Source organism: Rhipicephalus sanguineus, chromosome 7, assembly GCF_013339695.2.
Source record: "Rhipicephalus sanguineus isolate Rsan-2018 chromosome 7, BIME_Rsan_1.4, whole genome shotgun sequence".
Lineage (NCBI taxonomy): Eukaryota > Metazoa > Arthropoda > Arachnida > Ixodida > Ixodidae > Rhipicephalus > Rhipicephalus sanguineus.
The window spans coordinates 7244144-7264934 of NC_051182.1; the positions used below are offsets into that span (position 1 = coordinate 7244144).

General features: G+C 47.5%; 1 protein-coding gene across 1 annotated transcript in view; it reads left to right on the top strand.

Moving 5' to 3' along the window:
• The window catches only part of LOC125759288 (uncharacterized), a 220868-nt gene that overhangs the window by 142410 nt on the left and 57667 nt on the right, over positions 1-20791 (top strand). The window lies entirely within an intron of this gene.

Here is a 20791-nt window from a genome sequence, read left to right on the forward strand (position 1 = left end):
ACCCTCTAGACATGGTATTCCCTCTCAGCTTTGTCTGAGTGGAAATAGGTCAAAGAATTGAATTCCTGTCAATATGATAACATTTTATTTTTTTTTTTTAGATTAGGCCCTAAATCTGCCCTAAATGGTGGCTCTGCGCTGTACAGCGCACACGTGTGCTGTACAGCGCATAGCCACCATTTAGGGCAGATTTTGTAGTGACGCGGAAATTACCTCCATGATAGTGAGAAAGTTCAAATATGTATACACAATAACCTTCTCAATATTTACTTATGGACAAATATTTGGGATCATGGAACATGAGGTGAGCATGAGTGAGGTCACGCCTTTTTAGAGTAAATACTTAATCTATCACTATATATACTCGTGATGTGCTTTCTTAAAGGGACTGACAACCGATCGAAATGTGTCGCAAGGCCCTGGCTGTGAATCACAGTGACATAAACGAGCGTTTTTTTTTTCACCATATGATTAGGATTTGTATTGTTGAATTGCGCTTTGAAGTCACAACGGCATGTCGCGTTGCCTGACGGGCAAGCCTTCATAGTGCACGAATGAGATGTGCAGAATGCTGTACGCAGTCCGCTGCTATTTACTAAAGAAAAAAATGCGTTTAAAATTACGCACGTTATTAGGCATTCTCGATTTATTCTGTGCTTATAAAAGAGTAAAAGGAGTTGACGTTGAGAGGTGGCGTTGCCTTCGCGACTACTAGTGAACGCATGTCGAGCAACGGCGCATGCGCGCGGCGCTTTCTACATTGAATGAACTTCCAGGTAGCACACATCAAAAACCGGAAAAAATGCATTCCATAACGTTTGGGCTGTGGCATGGGATTCGCAAGACACTGACCTACGTAGGCGGTGTCACGGCGGAAACGTTGCATCTTTTCTTTTTTTAGTGAGTGCTACCCGCAAGGCATTCTCTGCACGCACGCACACACATTATATATATATATATATATATATATATATATATATATATATATATATATATATATATATATTCAGGGTTATGACTAACGTGTCGGTAATGCACTATATATATATATGTATATATATATATATATATATATATATATATATATATATATATATATATATATATATATATATATATATATATATATAGTGCATTACCGACACGTTAGTCATAAACTTGAGGCGAACAAGCAAGACAAGCTTGATCTGTTCATTAGTTTGATGAACCGTAATTAGGCTTGGCTCGGGAACACAGTGCGGAGGGCAATCTAGTGAGCGTCGAATACTTGGCTCATTGAATCGGTAAGCAGAACTGTAAAGCGAAAAGCGCTTGTTAGTTTTGAAGTCTTCTTCATCGCTCTTTTCATTCACTCTGTTGTACATTGCTGCTAACATGGGTACCTGTTAAGGGAAAGTCATCAGTAAAGACAACATGCATGTGTCCATGCCTGGACTTCCCTCTTAGTTACTCCCTCTTATTACTCTTTCAACGGCGTGAAGTGGCATTGCGGCAACAAAGGCAGTGTGTAATCGGCTAATATTCCCTATGAAATTACCTATGCTTTTCTGGAAAGCAGCGTACACTAAAGAACGTGTTGAAAGGGTGTCGTTTCGCCTCACAAAAACAGTCCTGATATCGTGCATGCCTCTCGATTGCATTATCGCCGCGCGCCCAGCACTTCCAGGTTACAAATGGCACGCACGTTATGAGCGTGAGACAGCATTCTTCATAGGAAAGTGGCGAGTGCCGAGAATTCAAGAAAGGAAACGCAAGCCAGCAGCAAAGCAGCCGGTTGAAGATCTCTCCGTCGTTGCTATGGCAACGGCGCGCGCGGCCGCGCTCGCTTCCGAGTCTGCTTGCCTACCGTTTCGCCGTCTGTTCCGCGCGCACCGGTCCCCGCCGCCGGCCTGCGCCAGTCAGCGAGGGGGGGGGGGGGGCTTTGGGTAAAGGGAGGGGGCACTTGCTGAAGGCCTTGACAGTTTGAGAGAAACACCTATTCTCATTATGCTTGTCGGTAAAACACCGCCTCCGTCAAAATTTGGGAGGGGAGGCGGGCCCTTGGGACATACCCCCTAGCTACGCGCCTGGCCTCTGGACTCCTAGGTGGCCCCGGTCGGTCTACGAAACTTCTTCCGAAGTACCACGGCCCGTACCGTGTGGTCTAGCAAGCCTCGTACTTCATCATATACGCGGTCAAGTCGCTTGAGACTTATTGTAATCAAACAATGTCGAGGCATGAGATTGTGCATATGGACCTGCTAAAGCCTCACTGTCACTGTGCAGCTGTCCGTAATTAGCCAGGATGGCTCTTTTTCGGAGGGGAAGTAAATGTAATGCAAAAGAGCAGCACTACTTGCAGAAGCAGAGAACGCTGCTCCCGTAGAAAAAAGGCGACGATTCAACAATACAAGCTTTGCGTTGGTTCTACTATTACTGGTTACGTTTCGGCGTCGTCTCTAATAGTAGAGTACTTCTTTAAAACGCTTCATTATATTACAAATGGCTGCCCTCATGCTTGCCTTGGTTTCGTTTTGTATTGCCTTCTTATGGTTGAAGTTAACTAAAATCTGGGTTCCTTTTCTTCGTTATTAAGTAATGGGTTGCGTGGTAATAAAAAATAAAACATTAGAAGTTTACTTGCTCCATTTCCAAAAGCGAAACCGAAACTGCAGCAAATATCTTGGTTGCAATGCTACAGCGAAAAAACAAGCAACTAAATCTTCAACAGCGTTGTACGAGTAATAATAATTGCTCGAGTTCTACGTGCCCAAACCGTAATATGTTTATGAGGCATGCCGTAGAGGAGGGCTGCGGAAATTTCGACCACTTCAGGTTCGTAACGTGCATATAAAACCAAGTACACGAGCCTCTAGCGTTTTCGCCTTGTTCATAAATGCTGGAGCCGCCGTCAAACCTGTGCCCTTTGGGTCAGCAGCCGAGCACCGTAACCGCTGTACCGCCGCGGCAAACATAAGCAATTCTGAGAGAGACAAAAAAAAGAAGAAAAAACCGCATTGGGATTCGAACCAAGGCCCCAGCGATTGCGCGCAAACAGCCAGCACGGATGATCAACCCATTCAGCCACAGCGCGCGGCGGCTAACCCGTGAAACGATAGCCATTATAAAGATACTACGGTCAAACTCTCCTTGCAACGCTCCTTGCAAGTGTCCCCACCTTCCAAAGAGCAGGACGGAATGCAAAAGTGAAAACAGCTGCTTTCTGTTTCCAAAAATGCGCTGTAGACCATAATTCGATGTTTCACAGCGTAAGGAACGAGGACGACATTGGAAAACACACACAGCGCTGAAGTTACAACTGGCTATATTTTCAAACTTACAGCAATATATATGCGCTCTTCACCAGGAAATAAAAAAAGAATAGAACAAATGAAGCATACAAAAAATTACAGAAAAAATCGTAGAAGCCCAAACAATTTTGAAACGTGATAAGAAGTGCACGAGTGCAGCTTCGCTTGCTCTTTCGAGCAACGAAAGTGAATTTCTCGTGATCGTAAAATATATGTGATATCGATGATGGGTTGTTTCCTGCGACTACAATTTTTTGTACACCAGGCCTGCAATTGTCGCGTGACCAAAATCACGTAACATCGCACATCTACCTATGTGACTACAGACACGTAACAGCTAGCCACGTGACTAAAAATCACGTAAAATCAAGTCATTAGTCTCGCCACTAAAATCTCGTAACGTCACGTAACTATATTGACGTGACGTGTTGGCGCCAAAAACTTCGAAATAACCGGGTGGCGCGGGGCAACCTCAGCGTCCGCACTAGACTAATAAAGATGTACTTTCTCTCTCACGTGACTAAGATCCCATCACGTAACTACTAGTGACGCGACATTTCCCCTTCAGAACCACGCAACAAGTGTGTAGTCTGGGGAACCGACCCAAACCTGAGAAGAATAGATTATCCAAGCCTAGCCATATCCTATAATACTATACTAGCAAAAACTTTGCACCTCTATCAATAGCTTGGTATTACTAGCAAAACCTTAGAAGAAGCTAGGTCGAACGCTAGCTCCGCTTTCGGTTCCAGCCTTGCGCAACCAGTACATGCTGCGCACATTTTCATTTACAGATGTTTAAAATGGCATCTTATTGCGGTACTTTGAGGTGGGCTGCGAGTGCGTGCGAAAAGATGCTGAATCACAGGATTTTCGTTTTGTAACTGGGAGCACCAGTGGACTGCCCCGCCATGGTGGTCTAGTGGTTATGGCGCTCGACTGCTGACCCGAAGGTCGCGGGATCGAATCCCGGCCGCGGCGGCTGCATTTTCGATGGAGGCGAAAATGCTTGAGGCCCGTGTACTTAGATTTAGGTGCACGTTAAAGAACCCCAGGTGGTCAAAATTTCCGGAGCCCTCCACTACGGCGTCATAATCATATCGTGGTTTTGGGACGTTAAACCCCAGATATTATTATTATCCCTGGACTTCCCGAAAGCTTTGATCCACACACGTCATATCACACGGACCTATCCGATGCAGCGCACAGTTCTATGTGATGTTAAAGGAGAAAAGGCATGCTGGTTTTTTTTCTGTTCACGTAGGGCGATAGATATGACAAGAGACGAATAAAAATCCCAGTTTCACCGCAAGGACGATGCAATGAGTGCGATAGCAACAAATGAAGTAAAGCTGGCAGCTAACTCTTCTAGATGCAGTCTCGCGTAACTCTACAAAATGGTGCTGTAAGAGAACACAGCCACTCCAGGTAGGAAGGGGACTTCGCACAGTCTCTTCGAGTTGAGAGCGCAGCATATAGAAGGGTATATGAGCCGTCCGCTGATGCTTGTCGAGTTAGCGATTCTGATTTCATTTAAGTTAGGGCGAAATCATTGCACTGCTGTTTGAAAAAGAACAAATAATTTTTACTATTCTTTGATTGGCTTAATTATCTGTTGGTTTCATTAGTAGTGTCGAACAAAAAAAATAACCCCTCGAACAATTCCCCTTCGTTCGTTAAGATTACGACAAACACTTGCGTTAGCCCTAAAGTAAAAAGCAACTGCAAAAACGTCTAACTTTGCCATTTAATTACTATGCCCCGCTTGTCTAAGCTTAGTTCGCTTTTTTACGTTGCTGAATTGTAGGTACCTGAGAAGGTCGTAACGACATCATGAGAAGGGAGAAATAAGTTTCCACCACAGTACGCGTACAAAAGCTCGAAAGAGCTTTGTTCACCATAACTTGATCGGGCGTTCTGTTCCTTAGGACGTTTATAAAAGAATTAAGTAAGAATTACAAATGTAGATCTGAACGATGTGATACGCGTGGAGTGTTTAAACATACACTAAAAAAGTCATATAATTAAGAGAAAAAGAAACGGCAGCTCAAGATTACAGTCAAGAACCGAAACCGAAACGAAAGCTCTTTTTTTGTTTCGGCGGCGACATCCTGTGCGAAGCTGTGGAACTAAGCCGCGGGCTGAAAAAAAAAATGCTGATCCATCGCCAGGAATCGAACCGTTGACGACGCGGTGATGCCGCGCTCTGAACTTGAGCGATTTGCTCGCTCGGCCACGGTCGACGCCTCGTCGCCTGTGATAAGCAAGGGTTTATCAGTTTACCACAAACATTTGAACGCCCGCGCTTCAGAAAACGCGTTAGGGAACAATGTTATGCCAATTGCGGCAAGTTGAGAATGGCTTCAAACGAAAGTTGAGTGTCAGGACTACATGTGATTTCCTGACCATTAATATAACTTGCTTAGTTTTACGACAGTGACCGTTTTTGTCTTGAAAAACAGGCCACATTTTTCGCCGTTTCCATAGACTCCCATTGTACAATCTTTAACTGCTCTGGGAACAAAATTGAAGCTTACTGCAACTTGATCGCTGCAGTCCTCCCGTGCGTTTAGGTTCCCAGAAGCGCTCTGTGGTCTGCGTTTTTCAACATTCACCCTCTACACTTAATTATGCGGGAAAAACTCGCCAGTTCCATTGAAAACGCGCTAGCTTCGCGCCGGGCCCGCCAGGGGCGCTGGCTGTGATGTGTCCACAAAAGCTGGATATGACTGAGACGCACAGAAGACGCCGGCTTCCTGGACAAAAAGGGCACCTTCCGGTGGCTTCACAAGCGCCCGCCTCGCGGAGCGGGGATGCGCCGTCCAGCCTTTTTAATGGAGTACAGTGCTTACAACACCGCAGCTAGAGCTAATCGCCGAGGCAACGTGTATAATCACCATGGTTGGCCTGTACATTCTAGTGCGTTGCTCGGCCGGCGCGCGCCCTCGTCGTTCTCTTCTTCATCGTCTGCTCGCTGCCAGAGCACGTACGCTGATTAGCTAATTGACTGGGCGGTATAATTAGCTAAGTCAGGACGTGCTATGGCGGAGCCGATTAGGCCAAATCATGCTGAGGCCGAGCTAACTAAGCCACGTCTTAAGAACTAAGACCATGCTAATGTAGTCGTGTAAAGCTAAGAACAAGGTAATTAAGATCATGCTGATTAACACGACGCTAATTAAGAGCGCGTACTTAAAACCAAGATAATCAAGCCCTTACTCACCGATGTCGTATTAATTAGGATCGTGCTAATTAGGATTATGCTAAATGCCTCTGCACTATTCAGTACCTTGCAAATTAAACCTGAGTAATTAATGCCGTGGTAATTAAAGCGTTATGAAATAATGTTGATTAGCACGAACGCTAATTAGGAGCCTGCTAGTTAGGATCGTGCTCATTAGGACTATGCTAATTACCTGTGTACTCTTCAGTACCTTGCGAATTGAACCTGAGTAATTAATGACGCGGTATCTAAAACTTTAACATTTAATGCTACTTAACATGACTCTAATTAGGATCGTGTAATTAAAACCAAGATAATCAAAACCTTAATCACCAAGGTTGTGCTAATTAGGATCGTGCTAATTGGTAATATGCTAATTACCTCTGTGCTATTCAGGACTTTGCGAATTAAACCTGAGGTCATGGGAATTAATACATTAAGAAAGGGCTATTTAATATCATGTTACTTGAGACCTTCCTAATCATAACACCAATATTGAGACCGAACTGACACGCTCATTACTCCGAAGCAGACCAAGCATACCGAGTAGACGAGCCACGTAAAAAGCTGGAAGAAGCTAGGTGATCACAACCTCCTCCGATGGCCCCAGCCTTGCACAAGTAGTGCCAGCTCACCAAAATATTTTATATGCAAAAAAGCTGCTGAGTAGCGTCCACCGCATAAAACACTTGACAGGCACACCGGCACTACGACAGTCCCGAGTTGAAGTGGGGCCTTTTCAGAATCAACAAGTTTGTGCCCGAGTTCGTTCGTCAATAAATTTGATTGGCAGACGCCCGCGCCGAAGAGAGGGTCCGCCCACCGCGTTTTCTTTTGCCGCGGAGCAGTGTTCACGCCGCAACGCCAGCGAGCGGCACGATTAATCTATGAGCTTAATCGCACAGACTGTGCACACACGCACGAAAAAAAGGCCAGGCATGTGCTGAAACCGCAGCACAGTCACAGCGAAAGCTGGAAGAGCGGCGTTTCTAGAGCCTGTTAAGCTCTCTTGGGGCTACAATACAAGTACACTAGCAAGGTACCCACTACGTCATGAATCACAATTTTTGTGAAGTTGGGAAGCACCTACTAAGCCATTATTCGTCATTCTGCGGAGAAGCGAGGCACCAGCTACACGTCTGTAAGGCATTCTGTGCACTTTGTTGACGCGACGACTGATGACAATGAAGAAATATGGCTCAGCCCTTTGTAATGGGTTGGAATCTTTAAACGGCCCACCAGTTATGTAATTTGTCTTGGGTGACGCCCGGTCGCTATTTCCCTCTCCCGTCATGCTGTATAACATATGTTGACGTGGGAGAGAGACGGGGGGGGGGGGGCGAAGAACTTTTCTGAGACCCCGAGGAAATGGATCATGCGCTTATGGGCTTCCTTGGCAACCAATACAAGTGCACTTGCGAGGAACCCACTACGCTATAAATCATTGTAATTTTACTGAGACCCCGAGGAAGTGGATCATGCGCTTATTGGCTTCCTTGGCAACGAACCAATACAAGTGCACTTGCGAGGAACCCACTACGCTATAAATCATTGTAATTTTTGAGAAGTAGGGCAGCAGGCACTGTGTCCTACTTCTCATTCTACGAAGAGCGTTGGTACCTGCTAACGCATGTAAGGCATTATGCGCACTTTGTTGATGCTGTGCCTGATGACGATGAAGAATTATGGCAGAGCACTTTGTAATGGGTCGGAAGCATTCCACAACCTACTCGTTGCGCAATTCACGTTGTTTGACGCCTGGTTACAGAATTCGCGTTGTGCGACGCTTGGTGCTTATTTTACTCTTCTACCACGCTATATTGCATATGCTAATGTGGTTCCTTCCCGACATGAAGCCTCTATAGGACCTTTTTGCAAAGCAGTTTCAAGCACCGGCAGGGCTCAGAGGTTGAATACTGGGCTCCCACGCAGAGGGCCCAGGTTCGAACCTCGTTCCACCCTGGAAATTTTTTCTTATTTCGTTTTTTTTTTCTAATTTCGAGCGATACTGGTTACGGACACCGGCGGCGGCGGCGGACAGCTACGGCGCCAAAAACGGCCGGTGAAATGATCTCATAAAAGCTTTCGCTGTAAAACTCAAGGTTAAATCATCACGTGGCTACGATGTCTCGCACTCAATTTCATCGCTCTCACGACGTACCACTCACAGCTATGAAGCAAGCGCCCCTGGTGGGATTTGCGGCGAGAAATGTTGCTATTTACTTGTTTTTGGAGACATTGTTTCTACCGATTCGCTACTACAGAAGAATCTTCAGACGTGTAATGTAAGTATAGCAGTAACCTGTCCATTTATTTATCTGTAATATTCCAGAGAAGCGAAATGAGCTGCACCAGAGTGCTACGTGTGCGCCCTTGTTGCCTTCGAGAGTGGAAATTTCCATGATGCAGGTGGAATGAAAGAATTTTCCGAAAGAGGACAAACGCCCACGAACACGCCCGTGGAAGGCGCGATGATCAGTTGGCAAAAAGATAGCGCGACAATCACGCTGACGTCGCTGCACTGTCAAATGTTGACTAAGTGGCGGCGCTGTCGCGTTCGGAAGCGGTGTTCCTCTGAAAACCGCCGCAAATGTCGCACATGCGTTTGTGGCGCCATTCTCGTTCTTGTAGCCGTTTTTATCAACGCTGCTATCACGTGCTCCGCACTGACTTCCTGTCATGACCGCCGTAATGCAAGCTCGGAGCAAACTCGTGTGCCCGAGAAGCTCGGGCCATCCTGTATAGCACCCCAGAACATCACTAGCCACATATTTTCCTAGCCACATATTTTCAAGCGGTCAATGCAGGGAAAAAATCACAGCATATCCACGGAGTGAACTATGATGAGTGGGCGAAGCTGCGGAGGTTCATCGGTAAACCGTGAATCTTGCAGCGAAACCGTGAATCTGTGCAGCGCGAGCAGTCGGTTTTTTCAATCAAGACGCTGCCGCGACGCTGCCTCGCGACGCTGCCTGCGTCGGCGCCGCTGCGCCGCGAGGCAAGATAGGGGGGGGGGAACGCAACGCGAAGAGGGACGCTACGCGCGTCTTGTCTTTCATCTAGCCTGGCCGTTAATTCTCACAGGGCGAGCGGGGAACGCGGTCGACAGGCGTGCGAGAGGGGGGCAGCGTGAGAGAGGAGAGAGAAGGGGAGGGGACGAGCATGCGCTCGAGCTCATTGCGGCGTTGCGCAGGAGAGAATTTCGGCATGTCTAGCCCGCGTTTCAGAGGAAGAGTGGAAAGGGGGAGGGGAGAGGGGAAGGGGAGAGTGTGAGTGGAGAGGGAAAGGGGAGAGGGTAGAGGACATGGGGAATGGTGAGGGGAGTGGAGAGGAGGTGTGTGGAGAGGGTATGCGCATGCGCAGTAAAGGTGGTCACGCCGCACACCACCACCACCACCACCGGACAGATACTGCCGTTTACTGCCGGCTGCCGGGAGATACGCCGGACAACGGAGACGTGACAAGGTTACACTAAGAGGAGCTACGCCCCTAAAAAGCCAACGCGCACGCGGCGCAAAGTTTCGTTTGCGGCCACGGCGGTAGCGTTGGTTTACGGTTACGCTGGCTGTCTCAGCGTTCGATTTTGCAATCTTCGGGAAACTTCGGGTTGTCTCGGGCTTCCCACACACGAGACCAAGGCGCTGTTTCCTGTGTGCTGTTTCCCGGGACATGGGCTGGGATCAGTGATGAGACAAGCTAGCGCAAAACTCGCAACTGAGGCTAATGGACGTAACCTCGTGATAATCGCGGGAGGTCTAACGACGTCTTGAATGAAGAATCAGCCGAACTAGCGACCACATTGGCGAAAGGGGTCCATGACATGCGCGCCATTTCCCCTCAGGTGCAGATAGTGGTATGCACAATACCGGAAGTACCAATGCGAAATATCAACTTGCAAAGAGCGGTTGTCGACGCAAACAAAGAGATATGGCGAATTAGTCGAGAGACGGGCTTCGAGGTAGTGGATATAAACAGGGAGGTGCACAGGTGGGGCGGTTTCCAAAGAGACAGAATTCACTTCGATAAGAGGCTTGGTCATGAGGTGGGCTGGCGACTGGCAGGACGCGCAGTAGCTTTTTTGGGGGGCACGCGGGTCCTTCGGTGCCCAGGGTAGCTTGTAATGAGGAAAACAACCAGGGGCACTCTTTGACAGGCAGTATAGCGAAAAACCAGAGAAAAGGTAAAAGAAGGGAGGAGGCGCGTGTTTCAATTAGTTACATAAACATGCAGGGTGGTAGAAAAAAGGCAAAATGGTTAGAGATTGAGGAGCAGTTAAACAAGGAACAGATAGGTGTTGATGCGGTTACAGAAACACACCTTAGAGACTTGGAAGAGCCACCACATATTGACAATTATATTTGGGAACGACGTAACAGGATCACATCAGAAAGGAGAGGTGGGGGTGTTGGAATGCTAATTCATAGCAGAACAAAATTGGATATAGTGAAACAAACATGTTCAGGAGACATATGGGTTTCGGGCACAGTAGGTGGAAAGAAAACGTGGCTAGGTGTAGTTTACTTGTGGACGGGGAATAACTGCAGAGAAAAGAATCTGGAGATAGTGAAATGCATAAGCACCGATATTAAAGAACTTGGTCATGATGCCGAAATAATCCTTCTAGTGGACATGAACAATCACATTCATGACCTTGACGGATATTTAGACACCAATGGCAAGTTATTGCTAGATCTCCTCGAGCAATATAGTCTTGAGATAGTTAACGTGGGGCCTAAGTGTGAGGGGCAGATCACGTGGGAAGTCGGAAACAGGCAATCGAGCATTGATTATTGTCTCATGACAGAAGGAATATATGACAAACTTAGAGAAATGAGAATAGACGAGGAAGGCATTAACAGCTTTGGTAGTGATCATAAACGCATAATATTACAAAAGGGATATAAAACTGAAAATAAGAACATAGAATCAAAGTTTGGCAGCTTGCATCTAAATGACAAACAAATAACAAATATACCCGCAAGAGTCGAGGAAAAAGTAGACGAACTACCAGGCAAAGACTCGAAGTATAGTGAGCTGCTACAAGTAATCACGAAAGAAATGGAAAAAGAGAAGAAATCTATTTGTTGGAAAGGAAAGAGAAAGCGGAAGAGTTGGTGGAACAAAGAAATCCGGGAGGCGATCAAGAAGCGACGTGAGGCATCACGGGAGCACAGACAAGCAAAAAAGAAGAAGCGGCCACAGGACGAAGTCAACCAAATATGGGAAATATATTTAGAGCAAAAATCCATTGTGCAGAAATTAGTCGATGCAAAAATTAAAGGTGAAAGTGAACGCTGGATGACAGAGATTCGCGAAAAGAAGAAGGCCCGCCTAGGATATTTTGAAGCCACCTAAAAGCGCTGGGTAGGAAGTCTGTCACAATGCAACAACATATGGTAGATGAAGGAGGAAATCAATTGGAAGGGTACGAAGCGCTGGGTTACATCCGAAAGATAACAGCCGATTCGTTTAAAAAGGTCACCCAGGGTATTCCCCCGGTGAGTAAAAGTACGCAAAGGAGTGCAACCGACGAAGATATAGTACTAGAGAATTTCAATTGGAAGAAGGCCGCAGGAAAAATTCCTAAGCACACTACTCCGGGCTTAGATGGGGTTCCCGTCAGCCTCATTAACGAACTCGGACATAACACTAAAGAAGCACTGCTGAAAGCCGTAGAAAAGTGCTTACAGGAGAGGGAAATACCAGACAGTTGGCGAAAAAGTAGAATGAACTTAATCTATAAAGGCAGGGGAGAAAAGGATAACATTCGGTCGTATAGACCGCTAACCATTACATCGGTGCTATACAGGTTGGCGATGCAGGCAGTAAAATTAAAAATAGAAGCGTGGGTAGAACAAAATGATATTTTGGGAGAACTTCAGAATGGATTTCGAATCGACAGGCGGTTAGACGATAATCTGTTTGTTCTTACCCAGTGTATAGAAGTATCGAAAATAGAAAACAGGCCCTTATACGTAGCTTACCTAGATATCACCGGGGCGTATGACAACATTAATCAGGAAATTTTGTGGGATATACTGAAAGAAGTGGGCATAGGTGACGACTGTATACAGCTTTTGAGGGAAATATACCGAGAAAATACAGTTTGTATAGAATGGGAAGGAATTAGTAGCAAAGACAGCGTTGAAATTAGCAAGGGGCTGAGACAGGGATGTCCTTTGTCCCCGCTGTTATTCATGCTGTACATGGTGAGGATGGAAAAAGCGCTAGAAGGTAGCAACATTGGATTTAATTTGTCACACAAACAGGTCGGCACGATGGTTGAGCAGAAGCTTCCAGGTCTATTTTATGCTGATGATATTGTCTTATTTGCGGACAGTCAAGATGATATACAGCGACTGGCAGATATATGCGGAAGGGAATGTGAGGCTCTAGGACTAGGATTTAGTGCAACAAAATGTGGATTGATGGCATTCAATGATCACGAAGACCATGCGCTCTTCATACAGGGCCAAAAAATACCGAGGGTAAGCGAGTACAAGTACCTCGGAGTATGGATAAAAGAAGGGGATAGGTATATGGAGGTACAAGAGAAAGCATCGGTAGCAAAGGGAAAGAGGAATGCTGCAATTATGAACCACAGAGCTTTATGGGGATACAATAGGTACGAGGTGCTTCGAGGGCTGTGGAAGGGTGTGATGGTCCCGGAGCTTACATTTGGGCACTCAGTGGTGTGCATGAAGTCAGAGGTACAATCAGGAATGGAAGTAAATCAAAGGACGGTGGGCCGCCTCGCGTTGGGCGCTCACGGGAAGACGACAAATGAGACTGTAAAGGGTGATATGGGATGGGCAGGCTTTGAAGTGAGGGAAGCTCAGAGCAAAATGACATTCGAAGAGAGGCTGAGGAAAATGAAGAAGAGCAGATGGGCAGAGAAGGTTTTGAGGTATTTGTATAGAAAAAGCGTTCACACGCAGTGGAGAAAAAGAACGAGGAGGCTCACCAGTAAATATGCGCCTAGCAGTGCGGGTGATATGGCAACAAGGAGCATTAAGCGGAAGGTCAGAGAGGCGGAGAGGACTTATTGGATGACAGCGATGGAAAAGAAGCCGGTTCTGAGTAACTACCGAAAGGGGAAAAAACGAAGTAAGGAGAAGGAAACTGGATAAAGTTAACGTTTTTTAAAGCACGTCTTACCAATACTGGTTCAAATCGGCTGCGAAGTGAAGTAGACGCACCGTCACGCTTCTCTGACTCGACTTTACAGCGCAACAAGAAATGTGTTGGGGCAGACACGCCCGGCGTCGCAGCAGCTAGATGACACGTGAAGTGTGTCTCACTCGATGCAGTATATTTATTTCCATAAGTAGATTAGGAGTACATCCGACAGAAAAATACGTGTGTCTGTTTTCATGTTTTGCAAAATTGACAGTAAAGGCAAAATTTGCGCCTGCGTGTACACAAGGATGTTCAGCTCCACCAACATGAAACTGTGTAGGGGCGAAGCATGCGATGTGCGCCGATGTTTTCCACAAAAAAAAAAAAAAAACGCGCGCCGTTTGCTCTCTCGCCACACGGCGAGTGCTGAGGGGGTGGCGCCCTCTCTTCCGCTGAACAGGTTTTAATCAATCAGATGGACCGTCACTACAGCAGACCACACGCGCCGCACAGCAGACGAGACACGCCGACATGCCGAGACCTTGAGGGGCTTCGCCTTTAACACTGGAGGCTCCGATTATACACAGACATCCGCTGTCAGGTTTTAGTTAACGCGCACGCTGCGAATCTTTATCGTTCAACTACGCACAAGTGAAACCTCCCACCGACACTACATTGCAGGTGAAGATCCAGTGCCTAGATATACGGTGGTGGCCGGTGAACGGTTGTGCTGCGCAAGCGGTCGGTTTTTTTCAATCAAGAAACTCGCTAGCACACGCTGCCTGCGTCGGCGTTGTCTCTCGCGGGCGAGGGCGCGTTCTCGTTCCTTGCGAGCTGGTAATTCGGCGTTCATCGCAGAAAGAGCGTTTCTATAGTCAACGCTCGCCGTTCGCTCTCTCGCGACACGGCGAGCGCTGAGGCGGTGGCGCTTTTCTTGCGCTCAAGGAAATGGACAGGTGAAGACGATGCACGCCGACACGCTAAGGTGCTTCACCCCTGAAAACATGGTTGTATCCTCCGTCATAGGAATCGGTGTAACACGAAAGTAAAACGTGACTTTACAGAAGTAGATGAAATTTTACAGTACATTGATATAAGAGAACTTGCACAATATCTATTAGTGTTTGGCAGCTATAGCACCTTTTAACGTGGATGCACCCACGTTTACGCTTGGTGGCCCATCTCCATCCCGACGACCAACGTCCGTGATCAATGATTAAAGAAACCTCTACGGTAGCTGTAGTATACTCGGGGACAACTTTCTGCAGCAATGGAGCAAAATCTACGGGGGGGGGGGAGCTAACTGCTTTTTGTTACTGCACTGATGTAGTTCCCAATAAACTTGTTCCAGTTTCAGTTTCGGCGTGACAGATGCGCATTCGCTACAGTTCATTTCTTCGCATGTGCTACGTAGTTCAGTGCGTTGAACCACGATCACTGAGCGCGCAGGCATATTCGCGACTCTTTTTGTACGCTTCATTTCCTTCTAGCAATAGTACCAGTCAGAACCTACGCACTGCGTTGTGCAATAGTACGCTCGCATACGCCGCTAAGCTGTTTAACCCAACGAAATGCGGAAATGACGGAGAGTAGCGTCAGTCTCACTTGGGCGTAACCACTTGTTTCGTTTGTTTTGACAGCTTTTGGTTCGCAATCTTCTTGAAAATGCTATGCGGGGATTGAAGTGCCCAGCTACCGCGGGAAATAGGCGTCGTCATGGAGTAAAAAGTATGTAGGAGGGAGCACGCCGAGCATCCACAATCCACAATGTGTGTTTTTTTTTCTCTGTGTATGTGCTCTCTGGCGGCTAAAATATGACATTAGCATCCGCAAGCCAGCCTCGTCTGAAGCCGCTTACTTCTCGCATTTGTGTCACATTTCCCATGACGCTCCTGTTCCATGTCCTTTTTTCGTGGCCTCATGAACGCAAACGAAAATTGACGAGCGAGCGCGCCTAACGTCCACATGCCAACCTCCTCGGACGCCGCTCTCCCACTCGGTGTGCATGCGCTGGTAACAATTCCCAGCATGCTACCGTTTCATTTTCTCTGGCTGGGCTTCAAATTTTTACGCGACGCTCCCTCCTAGATTTTTGTAGCGTTAGCTACACTGGCCGACCTCGAGCAGTTTCGCGTGCACGTCGGAGAGCCGTGCTGCCCATGCGCGAGGAGAAGTGACGTCACACGGCGCAGAGCCATCGCACAGCTCCCGCACCAGAGCCGCTGCCGCCGCGAGCGCCTCGCCGATGTGCGCATTCGAGGGGAGTGACGCCGTAGCCGTGGCAGACATACTGGCGCCGGCGTTGGGCCGGGCGTTGCCCTGTCTCAATGCGCCGGGCGTTGCCATAGAGATGCTGCCGTCTCTATGGCCCCAACGCACGGCGCAGCTCCGGCGTTGGGGCCATAGAGAGACGGCAATGAGTTACTACACGAACCACCGAGCCATCTTTGTGGCAATAGAGAAATGGCGTTGAGCAACAAATAAATATACATGTGTCACATAATGCGTACGCCATGTATGTGTCATTGAAGCAGCAGTAATCATGATAATCAAGCTAATCCTAGACAACCAGAAGAGCTAAGAATAATCATCTGAAACTTATCTTACGCTACGTATATCCTGGCATACCCGAGCTAAGCCACTAAACTTTTCTTGCTCCATAGGCGCTGGTGACGAGGAAGCCATGTTTTCTTTTTCTTTTGAAGGGGACTTATGCGACGCCAGTGCAGAACGCTGCCACGAAAAAAAAACAAACTCGAAAATAAGAAAAGTAATGTCTGTTTCACATAATCTGGTTAATTAAATTGCGGCATTATCAATTTAAGGCTAAAATATAAGAACTGTACATTTTTGAAATGCTTAGGTTACACACAGCAGATTACTTCTTTGTGGGACTGCTTCCAGCTGCGCAGAGACACCATAGAAATGGTGTGGTTCGGCTCTGTAGGCTTGATTGACTGCATTGCCACAGAAAGTTGTCCCCGTATATAGTTAACGGTGAGAGCGTAATCATTCAAAGCGGTGTGATAGCCAGAAGAACGTCGCTGACTGGACGAAGAACTTGGGCATTCGGCATCCCGCCGCATGTTAGAGAGTTATTGAACACCACGGTGCGACTAGAGGGAAACACAACGCGTGTCGTGTCTACCCTCTAGCCCGGCCGCGATTTTTGTCGGGGCAAGCGTAAGCGAGGAACGTGGTGTTCCAGCCAGGCGATGCAAGTGCGCGTCGCAGAGCTATTTTTAACAATAGGTGCTATTCTGGACATTGTGAAATTCCGCCGTTTTTTCAGATTCCGCCATTGATCAATTCCGATTAGACCAGATAGCTGTTACGGCCTCTCCGATTGGCTTAAAAATGTCGTCATTACTAAATTTGACAGTGTGGCGGAATTCGACAGTGTACAGGATTGCCCCCATGGATGCATCGATATTCTTACACTTACCGAGAGGGAAAAGTGGCGCTGCGAGCTGTGTGCGCATGGAAATGCTGGGATATGTGAGATTCGGACTTGGCTCGGGTTGGAATCGTTGACGAAGAGCCCGGACACCTCAAAGACGCGTCTAGCTTCAACGCGTGCCTTGCATGAAAATGTTTGATATCGTACAGAAGGAGCACGTAGTGAGCCATTTCTTTTTTTTTATCATTGCACAGACACGACTTTTATTTTACATTAGAAACTAATGCGTTGATGTACAATTTGACGTAGCGTAAGAAGTAACCAACGGCCGCTAAACTTGTACGGCAGACGAGAAGGCCAGCGTTCACTCTGCGACTACTGTTTCTTTCTTTCCTTGTTTGGTTATGCCACACAGGTGGGCGGACCTTTATTCAACATATTATGCACGTTAATAAGACCCATTCATAAAAGTTTTGTTTTAGAAAAGCTTTATTTGCGCAGTCGTATCCGCTTTTTAGTCGAAGTCTCGCTCAACACCAGCAAACACAAGCCTCGCAGACACGTAAGCGTCATTACGATCGCGGCAACGACGCCCTTTAGAGGACCCCTCACCAGGTCTGACCAGGACTGGGCGTTCGCGATCACTTCTGCCAAAATCTGCAACGCTACTCGCCGCGGAAATAAGTCAAATATCAAGCTGAACGCCTCTTGCCCTTCGTCTCGCGCCCCCCAGGGAGGAGGGCATGACGTACAACAAGGAAGGGCCCTACGTAGATGACTCAGCTTTGACGTCGCTCCTCAACGTAGACACAGCAGCACATGCCAGTGCGATAATAATTTTACGCGACATGTGTTGCTTGTGTAATTTGTGGCTTGAATAGACGAATGAAATTTATGAGAGGAAAATAGACAAAGAAACGAAATATGTCAGTGTTTTCGTTCTTTTTTAGGAGCGAAGCTCCTAAAGAAAGAACTTCTCTTAAGCATCGGTTTAGGCTGCAGTGGCCAGTCATTTAAGAGGAAATGTTTAGGCCTTCAGGGGTTTGGTTCTAGCGCACCAGAAATTTGAAGTTAAAAGAAATAAGCTCTCTGCACAACTGGTTGTAATGGTCGTCTTCACTCTCACCACCTTTATTGTGGATTGTGAAGTGACAGTAATCATTCTAGCGCACTACGGGCGTTTTGTCGAAGGCAGTAGCAGATGGTCTCCCCACTCGTCTCCGGCGCAATAAGACAACGAAACGCTGCGCTCGGCACTCCGTCGCCGCCGTTGAAGGTCTCCGCCGCATCACCGCTCGCACCCCTCTCCCACCTATCTCCCTGCGCTGCGCGAGCCGCACACACACTTGCTCAGTCGTTCCCGCCACCAAGCGCAGCGGATGCTCTCCCCACCCTACCGCCTTCATGAAGGCCAGCAGCGAGATCAGGCGCATAGTCGGTTGCGTCCCATTTGTAAAGAGCTTCGCTCATCGGTTTTATTCGTGCACGGAACAACTGCTGATTTTTCTACTGCGAATTGCAGCGAGATGCGGGACGAAGTTACCTTCATTTCGCATGCGTTCGTTTTCTCGCGGTTTGTGCATCGGGCAGACGCCAGCCCTGACAGCGCAACTGTGTAATTTTCTACCCCGTTCTAGCGCTCATTAGGCTCATTTATCATCCTGCGTCTACTTAAATGTTCATGCGGCACTGGCTCTTGATACTGCTACTCTCGTACCCGTACAAATGTCGCAGCTTTCATTCCCGACCCGCAGAAAGAGGCAGTACACCACAGAGAACGCCTACGCTACACCACGGCCGCTACATAAAAAAAATCCCCACCATATTCACGAGGTGAATGATGTTCGAGGAGCTTGCTCGCAGCTAATCGGGTAAACCACGAATGCTTCGTGCAATTCCTCTACTGTCATATAAAGCATGACACTTTGTTATAGTAGCGACTGTAGTCAGGTTGTTAACGAACCACAAGCGGTCACACACCTTACAGCTGTGGCCGAACGTGTGGTCGAGGAAATCGCGCTTGAAGCGCGCGTCGGCTCCACAAACTTCCGGTAGCGACCGCTTTCGGCGCTTGGCCGCTGAATTCCGCGCCCGTACCTCTTCGAGGTTCTCTTGCCGCCGCTTCCGAGCTGCTTCGGCTTCGCGGGCTTGTATCTCGGGGCCCGCACGGCGGTGACGTCTCTCTGCTGCCTCGCGAGCTCTCACCGCAGGGTCTCACCGCAGCACGCGCTGCTGTTCCGTTGCGAGCCCTCCGCTCCTCAGCGTTGTCTTCTTCGTTCATGTTATTGGTATCGAAGCGCACTGCCTGACGACTGTCGAAAGAGAGCAAGTGCGCAGTTGTGGCCCTCTAGCGGTCTCCTATCAAAGAACTAGTGATGAACTTCAGTAAAGTGACTTGTTGGGCGAGTTGGTTCATTCTTACGGTAGAATAGCGCAAATACCAAGACGAGAGAAGATGGGAGACGAACAAGCGCAAACTATCAACTGATTTTATTCGAAAAGCAGACACATATATAAACGAGCAAGGTCATAGTCACGAGTCACCTTAGCAAACAATAAACTCGATTAGTGGCAAGCGTTCAAGTTCTCTACCTCAGTGGCATGCAACGTGATAGATGGCCTCGCTACGCATGCCTCACCCGATCTGTTAATGAAGAAAGCCTCCTCAATTTCTCGCGCAACCTTCTCTTTTAATCTTGAGAGCACCTTAGCTTCTGATAGCAAGGGTGCGCAGCCGCACTCCCTGCAATGTAAAGACAGATTAGAACAAGGTGTTCCCCTCAATGAAGTTTTATGATCTAACAGTCTGTTGTTCACACATCGTCCCGTCTGGCCGACATAGCATTTACCACATGATAACGGTATATGGTATACTACCCCTCTGCCACAGTCGACCAATTTATCACGGTGCTTGATGTTGCACCCGTGGTCCCGCTTGCTCTGCCCTAGCAACTTCTTACCAACGGACGCGCATACACGCCCAAGCTCGGTCGTCTTGGTATTTGCGCTATTCTACCGTAACAATGCATACCCTGGTGGTTAAACTTGTCCGGGCTTCACATCAGTCTTACGTTCATGGAAACTTTCTTCAGTAAATCTTTACGTGCGGAAGAATGAAGGAAGTTTTACTGGAGAATAAGTCCATCTCATTTTGCTTAAAGCTCGGTAAACAAGTGCCGGGAGTCAAAAAAGCGAAACCCATCCGAAGCAAATCCGAAGCCTGTTCTTCCATAATTTCCGTGGTGGTTGAAGCACCGCTCGAGGAACCCCCCACTGAGACTAGCGCCAGATTCCCCTCTACGTTTTAAAGACGATAATCTTTCTTAGGATACTTAAACGGATAAATTTTGGTCTGTCTCTCTGCCTTTCTGTTCGTCGGCACGTCACTCGATTCAGCCACTCGGGCAAAGTTGAACCACTTGCCCAAGGGCCAGCCATCTTGAACGGCTGACTAGGTTTATACTTGTGTACATTGTCGATCAAAAAGCAAACATTACGCATATCTGAGGCGCAACATCACTAGGTAAGTATTAGGTGGTGTGTTCTTTTAATAGAAAATACATTGATACATAATTCCAAAGACCCTAGTTTCTTAAGCTGCGCTAAATATGCGACTGCGCTGAAACTTGCCCTGCTCCGTACCCTCTGCACGAGCTCGTTGTTGTGTTTCGGTTTCGGTCTGTATTGCACTGTACGAATGCCATGGGGCGACGCTCTGGCATTCCTGTTTTACCCAGGCGACGTGTAAATAAAAGAGTA